Below are 14,443 nucleotides of genomic sequence, written 5' to 3' on the forward strand. Positions count from 1 at the left end.
GAACATGAAAGACTCCTAACTCTGGGAAACGAACTAGGGGTAGTGGAGTGGGGAGGTGGGCAGGGGGTGGGGTTGACTGGGTGACAGGCACTGAGGTGGGCACTTGACGGGATGAGCGCTGGGTGTTATTCTATATGTTGGCAAGTTGAACACCAATAAAAAATAAATTTATATAAAAAAAAGAAAGAGCAGTCAAAGGTGCATGAAACAGTACTAACATTATGAAGAGATATTTAAATATTGAAGAAGCAAAATTTACTCATTGAATATTTGCTTGCTTTAAAAAAACACACACACTAACCATTATGGTAATTTTCATTTAGAAGCTCTTTTAAAGGACAAATGGGTACATTACTCCCTATTCAAACAAAATTTTGATCATTAGTGTAGGAAAATCCCGTATTTGTATTAAGGAATTTTTATTTAACAAATAATTTGACTATCAAAGTGGAATTCATTACAATGCAAGCTGTGTTGGGTTGTGAACAGGATAGGGAAGATTCATTATTATAAGAATGCTCATTTTCTTCAAATTATGTTATGTAATCAATGTAGTTCTGACCAAAATTCCCGAAGAGCATTTAAACTAATCATATTATTCTAGGTGTGCCTGTGTAATCAGTCAGTTAAACATCTGACTCTTGACTTTGGCTCAGGTCATGATATCAGAAGTTGTTAAGACAATCTCTTGTTGTCTTAACAATTGAAGAAAAGTGATGAGAAGGTGTCATAATGACACTAAGGGAAGAGAGAATTTGTATTAATCATGTAAAGTGGAACAAGTTACATGGCAGGTAGTGGACATGGAAATTGGAATGCGAATTAGGGATTTTATTTGGGAGGGATTAATTTGAGATGGCTGTTAAACATCCAAGTAGACATCCTGAGCAGTAGTTGGATATAAAAATCCAGAACTTAGGGTAGACATCCATCCCAAGGTATTAATATGGCAGTTGTCACTCTATAAGTAGCATTTAAAGTCATAGGATTGTTTGACTTCACCCCGGAAATACATGTGGAGGCATAAGTATTGACAGGTCAGAGACATGAGGGAGATTCAACAAAGGAATGGAAAGTGAACCAAAAGAGACTTGTATCCTAAAAACCAAGCAAAGAAAATGTTTCAAGAGATTCTGTGCCAAATGAGAGCTATAGGTCAAGTAAGATAGAATTAACTAGTGAATTTAGCAACATGTTGGCTGCTGGCAACAATGAAGAAGTATTCATTGTGTGGTAGGAGCAAAAGACCAGTGGGAGAGGTTTAAGAGAAAAATGCGAGAAGAGGAAAAAAGACCTCTGAGGTATTTCTCTCTAAAGTAGATCATGGAAAAAAAATAATAATAAAGTAGATCATGGAAAGAGGGCAGTATCTGCAAACAGATGCAGAATCAGAAGGATTCAGTTGGCCACACTGAGATTCTCTGCCATCCTTTGACCAGAGCTGGGCAGGAAACAGACCTACCAAGATAGCAAGCACTGAAGGAAAAATTGAGATCTTACTAAAATAAAGGGAAATCACTTCAAGACAAACCCAAACATCTCTATTCCACAGATAATTATAGATTAAGAAAATCAAGAGTTTTAAAGATTGGATTACTTGCACTGGTGTCAGGCTGGAAAGGAGCAAAGCCAGATCTAAATACTTAGTCTTCTGACCCCTAGTCCTGGGTTCATTCCTCTACATCTTGACCTTCGCTGGTATAATCATAAAAACTCTACCGTGCATTCTCTGGGGACTTGCTGCTGTTGCATAGTAGCTGTAAGGACACCATATCAGCATCATGTTGGCATCATTTTGCATAGCATAGGTGCTAAGAATATTAGCATGCAATAGAAATAAATACCAAAAAATAAATAAATAAATACCATTATTTAAACATAGTTACTTCCTAAATAATAGTAACAGACACCAGTGGTTGCCTACTGATGATCATTTCCAACCTACATTTTTCTTAGGCAGAGCCCACTTCCTAAGATAAATTTCAAAACACGTCATTCTCAGGCACTGAAGAGGGCACTTGACAGGATGAGCACTGGGTGTTATGCTGGCAAATTGAACTCCAATAAAAAAAATAATTAAAAAATAGAAAAAGAATATTAACCATGGGGGAAAAAAAAAAAAGAATGTGAAACTTAGCCAAAGGAGAAAATGTGAAAATCTAAAGAAGTGCTTCTCAACGCTGGCTCCCTATTTGAATCACCCAGAAAGGAAAAAAAAAAAAAAAAAAAAATCACGTCATTCTTTCCCAGCCTTCATTGTGGCTAGGGCATGAAAACATGACTTAATGTTAGCCAATGTGCTTTGGTCAAAAATTTTCTGGGCATCTCTGAACGGTTGTCTTCTCTAATAGGACACAAGAAAGGAAAAAGTCTTCCTCTTTCTTCCTGGGAGTGCTGCAATGTGAGGATGTGATGGCTGGATCTACAGCAATCATCTTGTAAACATGAAGGGTAAAGATAAGGAAAAATCAAAACTAGCCATTGCACAGTGAAAAGATGAAAGGAGCCTGGAACCTTGATAATGTTCAGAACCACTGAATTAACCCTGGAACTATTCTGCCCTTGAACTTCCTGGTATGCAAGATAACAAATGAATTTTTTGTTGTTGTTGTTTCAATGAGTTTTAGGATACTGACATCATCCTAACTGGTACAGTGACTTTCCAGGACTCTGTGCACCTGAAAAAAACTGAGCAATTTTCTAAGACTGCTATGTCTTGTAATGCCTTGCCAAATGCATATTTACACATAACTCAAATACATATGACAAAATAAACAAGCACACATCTCCCTCAAATAAATTGTTAAGTACTGGGTAAAATTAAGGGACATTGGAATTACTTCTTCATTGAAGAAATCTTTCGGGTCTAAGAGATCTCCTGTAAGAGAAGTTATTGATATGTGAATGAACTGACTCTACTGCTGTTTCTAGAACATTATAAGAAGCCTCCCAATCACCCATTTTGCAACTATAACCCAGATGAGGCCTCCCTATTTTTGTACCAAGTCCTTTTTTTAAAAAGATGTTATTTATTTATTCATGAGAGACTCAAAGAGAGAGGAAGAGACACAAGCAGAGGGAGAAGCAGGATCCCTGTGTAGCCCGATGCAGAACTCAATCTCAGGAACCCAGGATCACGACCTGAGCCAAAGGCAGACATTCAACTACTGAGCCACCCAGGTGCCCCTGTCCCAAATGCTTCATCTTTAATGAACTAAGTTTTTCCTTAAATATTAAAATTTTTTAAATGCCTCAATGGTTTTTGAAACTGAGTGATGGGTAACCAAGTTCTCAATGCTATTTCTGAGTGTTTTTCAAAATGACTATGAGGAAAGAAATTTTAAGTGCCCCAATCCTCCCAACCCATACAATGGGAAGATTAGTGCACTCTCCATGATTCACCTCTCATGGTCAACTCTCACTTGATTTCCTGCTCCCACATGGTCTCATTCGAGAGTCTTGTTTCCTGTATTTAACATCATCCCAAACGTTACACAAGATCTTTTTGATTTAACTTCCAAAGCCACCTCCTAACCCAAGGTCACTATCTATAGCCTACTTATAAAAGAGAATTGGCACTAAACACTTCAGCAGTTAATGGTAGGCATCCTTGTGTTTAAATTCCCTTGACCATCCCTGTCATCAATCATCCTTTCTCCTTAGGCTAGGATCTCCCAATAGGCTTGTGGGAGCCTCACCAAACCACTTCATGGCTCCCTACAGAGTTCTCCTTCCAGGCCCCTTCTGCCCCTTTCCTGAGAAACTCAAGAATTTCTCTCCCCTATCGAGCACAACACATCAGCACACTGTGTGTTCCCCCTTCTCCTTGCAGAACTGCTATAATCACCTTTTCAAATCAAAGATGTCCATCAGGTTATTTTTTAAAATAAGTAAAAATCTATCTTTCCTGAGATGAACTAAGACATTGTCCTTATAAGATAAAGAAAAGAAGAAGCAGGTGCAGTTAGTTTTTATAACTAGCAATATTTTTTCTTCCCACTGTGCCAGAATACAAATACTTTATAGTTGATGCAACAGGTTGTTAACACAGGACAATTTCTGCCTTAATTTTGGGTAAGGCCCAATGGCCCATAAGTGCCAAATCTCATGATATTCCAAATTGAATGCTGGACCATTTAGGAAGGATTTGCCAAAGGGGTAGCAAAAAATAGTTTGTGGACCCCTAACCCATGCCACTGCCTAAGAATATAAAAGGATTGAAGTTATACAGGAAGACAGAGAATTTATTTGGAGATTTATTGGTGTTCTGTGTATTCCCTGCCTCCCCCAAAGAAGGGAAGGATGGAAGAGCTTTGTGCTTCGGTTCAGCCAAGTAAAAAGGGGAGTTGCAAGAGAACCACTCAAAAGACCAAAGTGTCTCCTGGAGATAAGGGAGCAAATGGATGGTGTGATTGCACTGGAAGAGAACTGTACCTACTCCAAAGGCAGAGCAAAAATGCATAAGTACATGGCTGGATTGAATCCTACCTAAGAGGACTACCTCAAGGAATGAAGTGGCCCAATGAGGGGGTGGACCATGGGAAGTCTAGGAATTCTGAGTGACTAGCTAGAAAAGTGAACCCTGTAGACAGGGTTCCAAGCATACATATCTTGCAAGGAACCCCGTGAGAGCATGAAATAAGGGAGAAGAAAGACTACATTGGGAGTATTTCATACCCAGCAGGCAACATCACTAAATTATGCATGTGCCAAGTCATGAGAAATGTTTCATCTTTCAGCTCCTAATTCAATCCACAAGGAGCCAGAAACAATCAAGTGTGGGGGGATAGCATAAGGAGAACCCGTAGTGATGAATGGAAGAATAGAAGATACTCTACCTCCCAGCCACAGGCTTGCTAACTTGAGGGAACCTCAGGTGGCAAGGAAGGGAGAAGACTTAACTTTTAATGAGGCTCTAGATGTCCATTGTGACACTGGCTGCACAAGTGAATGACAGAAATGAGTCAAGAATTTATTTCCTGAAACTAATGATAAACGTTATGGGCTCTTCTTAAGACTTCATCCAAGACTGGAAGAAAAGAGTAGTCCACAGTGTTTGACACAGTTGTGCATGGTAATCTATGCATATGTAAGGCTGGGAAGGAGCTTGTAGGATATGACAAACACACAAAGTAAAGCAAAGCTCATCAAATTAGGAAGAATGATAAGGATCATTGAATTTGGCCTTAAGGAAAAGTTTTATTTTGCAAAGATTCTTGGGTTTGCTTTGTTCTTTGGTTGTTGATGTTGGGTTTTGTTATAGTTGTTATTCTGTTTTATTCACTGCTGTAGGTCCATTGCTTAGAACACTGCCTGGCATGCAGTAGGTGCTTATTAGTGTTTATTAAGTGTATTGTGGCTTTGATCTCATATTTAATAGCCCTTACAGCAGATTTTATAGTGTAGTTTTTATTTTTAAATGCATACAATGTAGCTAGTAAATAGGATGATTGGACATTTATAAATAAAACTTCATCTAATGGGGAAACTGTTGTTTTTTTTAACTAGTCAAAATGGATAGACTTAGCCATTATAAAAGCATCTAATATGTATCTCACTTATATACTTATATGGCTGGTGGAAAACTTGGAAATGAGTAAGGACAATCAAGATAACCAAACACATCCTTAAGACAGACAACTAAAGTCATCTTCTAATGAATGGTCTTCCAGTAATTATCCTTCTGACATAATTAGTGTTGTCCTGATTACAGCAAATTTTAAAAAAAAACTGGATATTAATAATGTAGCAGGGTTTTTAAATGGAGAAAAATCGTGTATCTAGAAAACACAAATGATCTCAACTTTAAATTCTACTCATGTAATTTGGACCACCTTTTCCTATTAGGACAATTAGAAAAGCTAAGCAAAATAATGAAGAAAGAGTGTTTGAAAGCATTTAAAAGCTAACAAGTGAGTAAAACTATATGCTTTTGTTTTAAAAATGTAAACTGAGGGTCACCCAGCTGACTCAGTTTGTTGAACATCCAACTCTTGATTTTGGCTCAGGACATGATCTTGGGGTCATGAGATTGAGCCCCACATGAGCTCTGCCTTGGGCTTGGAGCCTGCTTAAGATTCTCTCTCTCCATCTCCCTCAGCCACCCTCTCTCATTTGCACATGGCCATGCACACTCTCTTTTTTTTCTCTCTTAAAATAAATAAATGAATAAATAGATTAAATCCCTAGAAGTGAAATAACTGGATCAAAGGTCATGAAAACTATAAACCTGGTATATATTATAAAATTTCTGTCCAGAAGAGTAATACAAATTTAAACTGCTGGCAGCATTTTCTGAGAGTGCTTATTTTATTGTAGCTTTATTTTCTGAATTTTTAAGTAAATTTTACCTCCAGTGTGGGGCTCAAGCTCACAAACTCTGGAGTCACATACTCTACCAACTGAGCCGGCCAGGCACCCCTTTATTGTAGCTTTGCCAACATGACGTGCTAACTTTGTTTCATCAGTCTCAATTAATTGCAAAATAATAATGATCATTAATTAGACAAAATACCTATCCAGGAATATACTAGCAAACAAAAACAGACCTAGCTTCTGATCTCTTGGAGTGTGTAATTTGGTATAGGAGATAGATATTGAAAAAATAATTATGCAAATTGAAATATAATTACAGGGGAACCTGAGTGGCTTGAGTTGAGCATCTGCCTTCAGTTCAGGTCGCGATCCCGGGGTCCTGGGATTGAGCCCCACATCAGGCTCCTCACAGGGAGCCTGCTTCTCCCTCTGCCTTTGTCTCTGCCACTGTCTCTCTCTGTCTCTCATGAATAAATAAATAAATAAAATCTTTAAAAAAAAGAAATACAATTACAGATAAATGCACTATAGGAAATGAATAGAATACTGTAAGAATGGTTTGAGGTAAGGTCAAGATATAACCGAGGGTTTAGCATGGAGGTGACATGATTGGATTTGAATTTTGAAAAATTCCTTCTTGCTGTGATATGGAGAATAAATTATTGAACAATAGGAATGGGCCAGGGAACACCAGGTAATTGGTTATTACAAAAAAATGATAGTTCCATCTAGAGTATTACAGTAGAAGTTGAGAAGTTGAGGAACAGATCATTGATATTTTAATCTGAGTTTAGTTATTACTAAGATTGAATACTATTCCATGTGTTGATTGGCATTTTATGTTTTGTGTCTGTGTAAGAGCAAGAGCAAGTGAGAGCAAAAAAAAACAAAAAAGAGAGAGAGAGAGAGAACTAGAAATTGCTGGAGAGAGATTAGTCTATTCTTGGTTTTTTTGCTCATGTTCAATTGAGGTTTCGAGCGTTTTCCTGATTTATTTGTGAGTCTTTTATTGGTGACTGTATTTCCATCATAATATTCTAAACAATCAAAGAAAAGCTAGTGGTTTAAACTGCAAGCCCCCAGGGGCGCCTGGGTGGCTCAGTCAGTTAAGCGTCTGCCTTCAGTTTAGGTCATAATTTCAGGATCTTGGGATTGAGTCCTGCACCCGGCTTCCTGCTTAGAGGAGAGTCTCGTTCTCCCTCTGCCCTCCCCTCTGCCCCTCTGCTCATAATCTCTCTCAATCTCTCTCTCTCTGTCTCTATAATAAATAATATCCTTTTAAAAATAATAATAACCTGCAAGCCCCCATTTCTCCTGTGTGTGCCTGCAGATTGGCTGGGGAAACCCTGCTTGAGGCTTACCTGGGTACAGTCTGCTGCAAATCTCTCACTCTAGGACCCAATATTGTCTCAGGACATGCTTATTTCCAAGACAGATGGCAGAAGCACGAGAGGCCAAGACAAAGTATGCAAGCGTATTTAGATCATCAGATCTGCTAACTTTCCATTGGCCAAATCAAGTCAGGTGGCCAATCCTAATATCAGTAGGGCCAGGATGTTTACCCTCCTATTTTCCTTGGAAGCTTTGCCAAGTCTCATGGCAAAGTGGATAGTGCACACTCCTCTCAGAGAGAGGGTGTAAAGACCTAGGAACAATTACCTGACCTACCAAAGGACATTTGTCATTTGTTCTTTATACAAATGATTGCCAACTTAGGATGGTTCGACTTACAGTTTTTGAATGAGAAGGTAGAGGGAACAGGTGCTTAATGTTCTAAACCGTTAACTTGTGAGTGTACATAAATGTGTATTTAAATGTATAAATGTACACAAATGTACTGCATAGATAAACATCCTTTGATAACATTTTATAAAAGAATTAATAGTAGTTTTCATTAATAAATATTCTGCGTCCCCATTCAACACTTGTAAACTTCACTGTAAATAATAATAATATTTTCAATAGTAGTGTTACTGTATGGCTTAGGCACCAAGCCTGGATTTCCTTTTAAAATTTTTCCTCTGCCAATTATTAAAATCTTTCAAATAATAACCTTAGGTACAGAAGAAACTTTATTTAATGTTTGTATTACTTTGTCTTAAAGTTATCACTCTATTATTTTAGATGCCTTTCTTAACTATTGTCTCAACCTCAAATTTTCCATTAAATCAAACTTTATGAATAATTCATAGTGGCTAAATCAATGGGATTAGTGCTTCTTGCTTTCAGAATCTATAAATCTTATCATGGGGGAAGATGCAGCTTTTGAAAGCCAATTCCGTAAGAGTTACAATCCAACTTGCAGCCAGCAGGTTTTCAGGCTCCTTGATCCAGTAGCTTTAATATATGTAGGTCATGTCATCAAACAGGATGTCACCTCTCTCAATGCATCGGCTGCCTTCTTTTTCCACGTCCCAGTGTTTGCCTTGTCATCTCCTAACCTATAACTTTATTTTCAACAGCCACAGCCCCAGAGTCTCAGATGCTTTGTAGAAACAGCCTCATTATCTGTAGTGTTGTAACAGCAGTTAGAAACTGAATGACATTCAATTAAAATGATATTAGCAGCTCAGGAGTGATTTTGTTTAATTTACTCCTACTCAGATGTAAAAACATTAGCGACTTTTTTAATTGGACCTCATAATGTCTAACTCCTACTCAAATGCAATGAAATTAAAGACTTTGGTGCCTAAATACCGCTTAATTTACTCCTACCCATCTATAATGACATTAAAGATGCTTTAGGGTAGATATTGTTTCCAATCAATTTTATTCAAAAGAAATCTGAGCTCACAGGTACTATTATTAAGCATATAATAAAATCACACAAGAAATATATCTTTACAATTGGGGATAGGGTGGTTTCTAGTAATATTAAAAAGTAATCATTTTCATTCTAATGCAAAGATATTAAAAAGTAATATCTTAAATACAAGAATTTGTAAAGTTTTCAACTGTTTAAATAAATATGTGATTCACAGCCTGTTAAAGAAATGTATGTTGTTACATATAAATTTGAAGTGAATTTTATCCAGTTATGGCATGTGATTGGCTCATGCCTGATTAGAAATTTTATCTTAAAATATGGCTTAGAGAAAAGCATCTTTTTCATCTAATGTTAATAATTCTTAAAACCCTTTCTTACCGTAAGTTTATAGGATATATTTTTTGAACCTTTGTTTTCCTGAAAAGACTATTTTAAGCACAGCTGGATTTTGAGTCCATATGTGCTTGGACAGAGTAGGTATTCAATAGATAATTGTGGAGAAGGGAAATAAAAACTATTATCAATAATAAGAGTTAAAGTTTATAAAGTTTCTACAATGTGTCAGAAATTATTCTGAGCATTTTAAGTATATTAAACTATTTAGTCCTCTGAATTAAGTAATAGTAAATAATTTTGTCAGTTTACAGATAAAAACAATAAACTGACAGATGTTGCTGTAAAAATTCCTTGGGGTTGCTTTTAGTTTGGGAAGTCTTTTAAGCACTTACAAATTCTTACCCTATAATGTGAAATTTTCCTCCACAAAATAAATTAAGAGAATTTGATGAGAAAATTAGAAAGCAACAAGCACACAAACACATATATACCTGCATAAATGGATATTTCAGTTTTCTTTACTAATATAGTACTAATATTTTAATAAATATCTTTAGTAAATATAGCTTTCTTCACTTTGATATTTAGGAATAATTTCTCAAGTTGTTTTCCTTGAGGGATACCTGGGTGGCTCAGTGGTTGAGCATCTGCCTTTGGCTCAGGTCGTGACCCTGGGGTCCTGGGATCGAGTGAGTCCCTCATCAGGCTCTCCGCAGGGAGCCTGCTTCTCCCTCTGCCTGTGTCTCTGACTCTCTGTGTGTCTCTCACGGATAAATAAATAAAATCTTAAAAAAAAAAAAAGATATTTTCCTTGAAAAAAATTGATGATATTCTGAAACACTTAATACTAATAATATTGGTATGTCTTAATATGTCCAACAGCTTCTATAATACTAATAATATTGGTATGTCCTTAATATGTCCAACAGCTTCTAGTTGGGCTCACAGATGCGCTCAGTGTTGGAGGAATAGACATTTTAGTCTCCCCAGTCATCCTGCTTTGGTTGAAATGCCTGCTCCTCCTGAGCAGGTAGGCGGGGCCTAAGATTAAGAAATATTCTAATAATAGATGTCAGGGCAGTTGTGTAACTGCCTAGGCTTGAATCTTTGCTCTGCCACTTGTTGGGTGTTTGGTTGCAGGCACAATATTTAATTCTGTTAAGCTTCAGTTTTCTCATCTGTCAATAGAAATAATAAACCTCATTGTTTTTTCCCCAAAATACTACTCATCTCTTACTTCCTATTTAGATGAATGTCACTCAAAGTGCTTATGATTGTTTAGCTTAGGACTCCAGACTCTTAGGAGTCATCCTAGATTGATTGATCTCATTCTCTCTCTCTCTCTTTCTTCCCACATCCGATGAATCACCAAATCTGCCTATTTTATGTCCTAAATATTACTCATTCAGAGCATCTTAATTGCAATGAGACACAACAAAATATATGTGATAATAGAATATTTGGTGAGCATTCATTCACCCAACACTTACAGAACCCAAACTTTTTGCCTGAACGTGTTAGGATACCAGAGATGCAGAGGTGATCATTCCTGGGCAATGGGAAAGAGAAACAGAAAATCCCTGGTCCCAATATAGTAGGATAAGTGCCTTACCAACACTGACACTATGGCCATGTCTTATGGCAGAACAGAGCACCCAGCTTCAGTAATTGCACCAAATATGAAGTTATGGGAACCACAAACATTTAAAATTGAAGGGATAGTTTTCAGAGAATCAGTGTAATCTGGAGCCTAGATAATAAATACTGATTTCAACACACACACCCCCTTTGTTTTTCTTAATGCCTGAATTCAGGGCTTCTGTCTATTAATGAAATTTTCTACACTTCCAGAGAGTTACCATTCTCTCACATGGCTTCCCTCCCTCAGTCTGCAGCGGCACGAGTTCTAGTTACTCCTCAAACTGCCACCTGCCAAGAGAATCACAGTCAAATCCTATCCAACTGTTCAAACTGTGTGGAAGTCTAGCCACCAATTTCAGACAATCTGAAAAATAGACCAAAACAATGTTTTCACATAGATGAAAATGTGTGCAGTAAAGACACAATGAAAAGATATTCATACACCCCCGCAAAAAAAAAAAAAAAAAAAAAAAAAAAAAAAAGATAATCAGGAAAAATCAAGAATTCGTTTTGGATCTTTTAAGAGTAATGATTTCTTTTTTTAAAAAAAGAGTAATGATTTATTATTTTTATTTTTAAAGATTTTATGCATTTATTCATGAGAGACCCACAGAAAGAGAGGCAGAGACATAGGCAGAGGGAGAAGCAGGCTCCATGCAGGGAGCCAGACGTGGGACTCGATCCCGGGTCTCCAGGATCAGGCCCTGGGCCAAAGGCAGCACTAAACCGCTGAGCCACCCGGGCTGCCCTGATTTATTTTTTTTAAAGAGGCCATGATTAATGGTGTCGACCATGAAAATACTGACTGAGCTTCACATATTGCTTCCAGTGATAGATCTGTATAATTCTGGAAGGCCAAGTTCTTACACGTTGGTTTGATTTTCGTTTCTCCTATTTTTCACAGCCGTGGTTCAAGTCCAATACAACCACTACTGCTACTGCAGAGAATGATTCCTTGTGCCTAAAGAGACATCATCATCAACATATTGGTAGAAGTAATAGTAGTAGTAGTAGTAGAAGCAGTAGTAGTAGTAGTAGTAGTAGTAGCCGTAGTAACAACAGCAGCAGTGACACTGGCAAGCCACCGTAGCATCAGGAACAGTGTTGCTCTAGCCTTTAGCTCATTCATTGTCGTGGCACCATCGCAATATTCCCTGGAAAAGCTCAGCGACCGTGGTTTCTCACAAGAGGATCCCACCCAGGGGATCTCACAAGCTCCTGGCTCTGAGGGTCACCTGCAGTCTCCCGCCTGTCATGGACTTGAATGTTTACAGCCCCCCAGAATTCATATGTGGAAACCCCACCCCGCAGTGTGATGGGACCTAGAGGGGAGGCCTTTGAGAGGTAACTAGGCTTGCGTGAACTCATGAGGGAGTGGCCCCCACCATGGGACTGGTGTCCTTGTTTACAAGCAGGTCCTTGTCTCTATCTGTCCCCACCGTGTGAGAACACAGTGAGAAAGCCATCTGCCAGGCGGAGAGAGAGGGTCCACACTGGAAACCAAATCTGCCAGCACCCTGGTCTTGGACTTCTGGCTTCCGCAGCATGAGAAATAAATGCATTTCAGCAATTCGGTCTACGTATTTGCTCTAACATCCTGAACTGAGACATCCTTCCCACTCCAGCTGCCTGTGGCTGTGGAGGCTCCCGAAAGTCACAAAAGCCTGAGTGAGAGCGTCCATCTCTGCTATGGGTCGGGGGGGTGGGGGGCTGATGTCCCTGAAGCCAGGATCACATCCTGTTCTGTGAATCCTACAGCAGGTCTCCCCCTGGACCACGGGGATCATATTCAGACAATCACAGTTATTTCTGAATCACAGTCCCTCTCCCTAGGAATCAGGGACAAGACCATACCGGCCAGGCATAAGGACACTCTGTCTTGCCTCTGCTTTGCTCAGATAGTTCAATTATCTTTTTCTTTTTTTAAGATTTTATTTATTTATTCATGAGAGACACACAGAGAGAGGCAGAGGGAGAAGCAGGCTCCCTGTGAAGAGCCTGACACTGGCCTCGATCCCAGGACCACAGGGTCATGACCTGAGCCAAAGACAGATGCTCAACCTCTAAACCATCCAGGTGCCCCCAGTTTATCTTCTCACTGCTGTGTTCCCAGAACTGTCCGCGTACCTGACGTGAAGACCTTCAATACAGTGTATGTGTAATGAATGAACACACAAGCATTCATTTAGGAAGGGCCTTCATTTCTCTACTGGGAGATTCCTTGTTCCCTCATGGAAATAGTCTCCTAACAAGGAATTATTTGTGGGGTAGCAGAACATGTATTATGATCCCCATTTCACAGATGGAAAAACTGAGAGGCAAGAAGGTTTGGTGAGTTGCCTGGAAGCCCCACTGCCCCATTACGTTTACTGAGTGCCTCACATAGTTTTGTTTTGGGGGGTTTTTTGGGGTTTTTTTCCATCTTATCTGAGCAAAACATCTTGCCTTAAACAGCTTTTTAGCTCATAATTTATTCAGGGAAACAGGGGGAGGGGTATATTTACAGACTGGAAGAGGATTAACAAAGAAGTTCGTGGTGGAAAAAAAAGGCCAGTTTTTGAAAGTCTGTGACCACACTCCTCCCAAAAATGCCCAAGGGCTCTAAAGCCATTTACTTCTTAGAATAAGAAGAGAGTGTGAGCCCTGTAAAATTTCCCACACTGCCTGACCCAGCAAACTTTTGCAAAGAGAAAGGAGCTCTCTATTAGCTTCCAATCTGATTTCTGTGCTTCTGCTCTGAATGTTCAATTGTCAGGCAGGATTCTAGGGTGTATAAATATATAACTATACTGCATAGCCAAAACCAAATAGGTCAGGTTTTGGGGGGAAATTTGGTTTTATCATGATTCACAATTTCTAGTCAAACAGTTTAGATCTTGGATTTCCAACATTTTGTGGAAATATAAATTTTCCATTCCCAAATCTGTTTTCACTTAAAATGCTTAAAAATGAGATGATGCATTTCATTTTACAGTTTTGCAAATTCACTTTCCTGCCTCATACAAACAACTGCATCTTAAGATTGGCCTCAATAAATATTTCAATGGGTCTATTTTTCTATGAATAATGAAAAACACAAAACTCGTATACACACCAGTCATTCAAGAATTCTGTGATAAGCTGGAAGCAACCTCGCTGGTGACGAGTTCTGCTTCCCTTCTATTTATTACCAGAGTTTCATGCTTCACTATATTGTCCTATGTTGTGTCAGGTTTAAGGAGAATGCTTTGGCCAGAGAATTCAAAAAACTTCTAGATCTTCTAGATCATGTTATCATCAGGAGTTATCACTTGCATGTAAAAGCCATGAACATGAGAGACTGGTGGACAGGGATGTTAAGGTCGGTTAGGCAATGGCTTTTAGTCAACCGGAAGTCAGCTTTCC

The sequence above is a fragment of the Canis aureus genome, chromosome 4 (assembly GCF_053574225.1).
Source record: "Canis aureus isolate CA01 chromosome 4, VMU_Caureus_v.1.0, whole genome shotgun sequence".
NCBI classification, from domain to species: domain Eukaryota; kingdom Metazoa; phylum Chordata; class Mammalia; order Carnivora; family Canidae; genus Canis; species Canis aureus.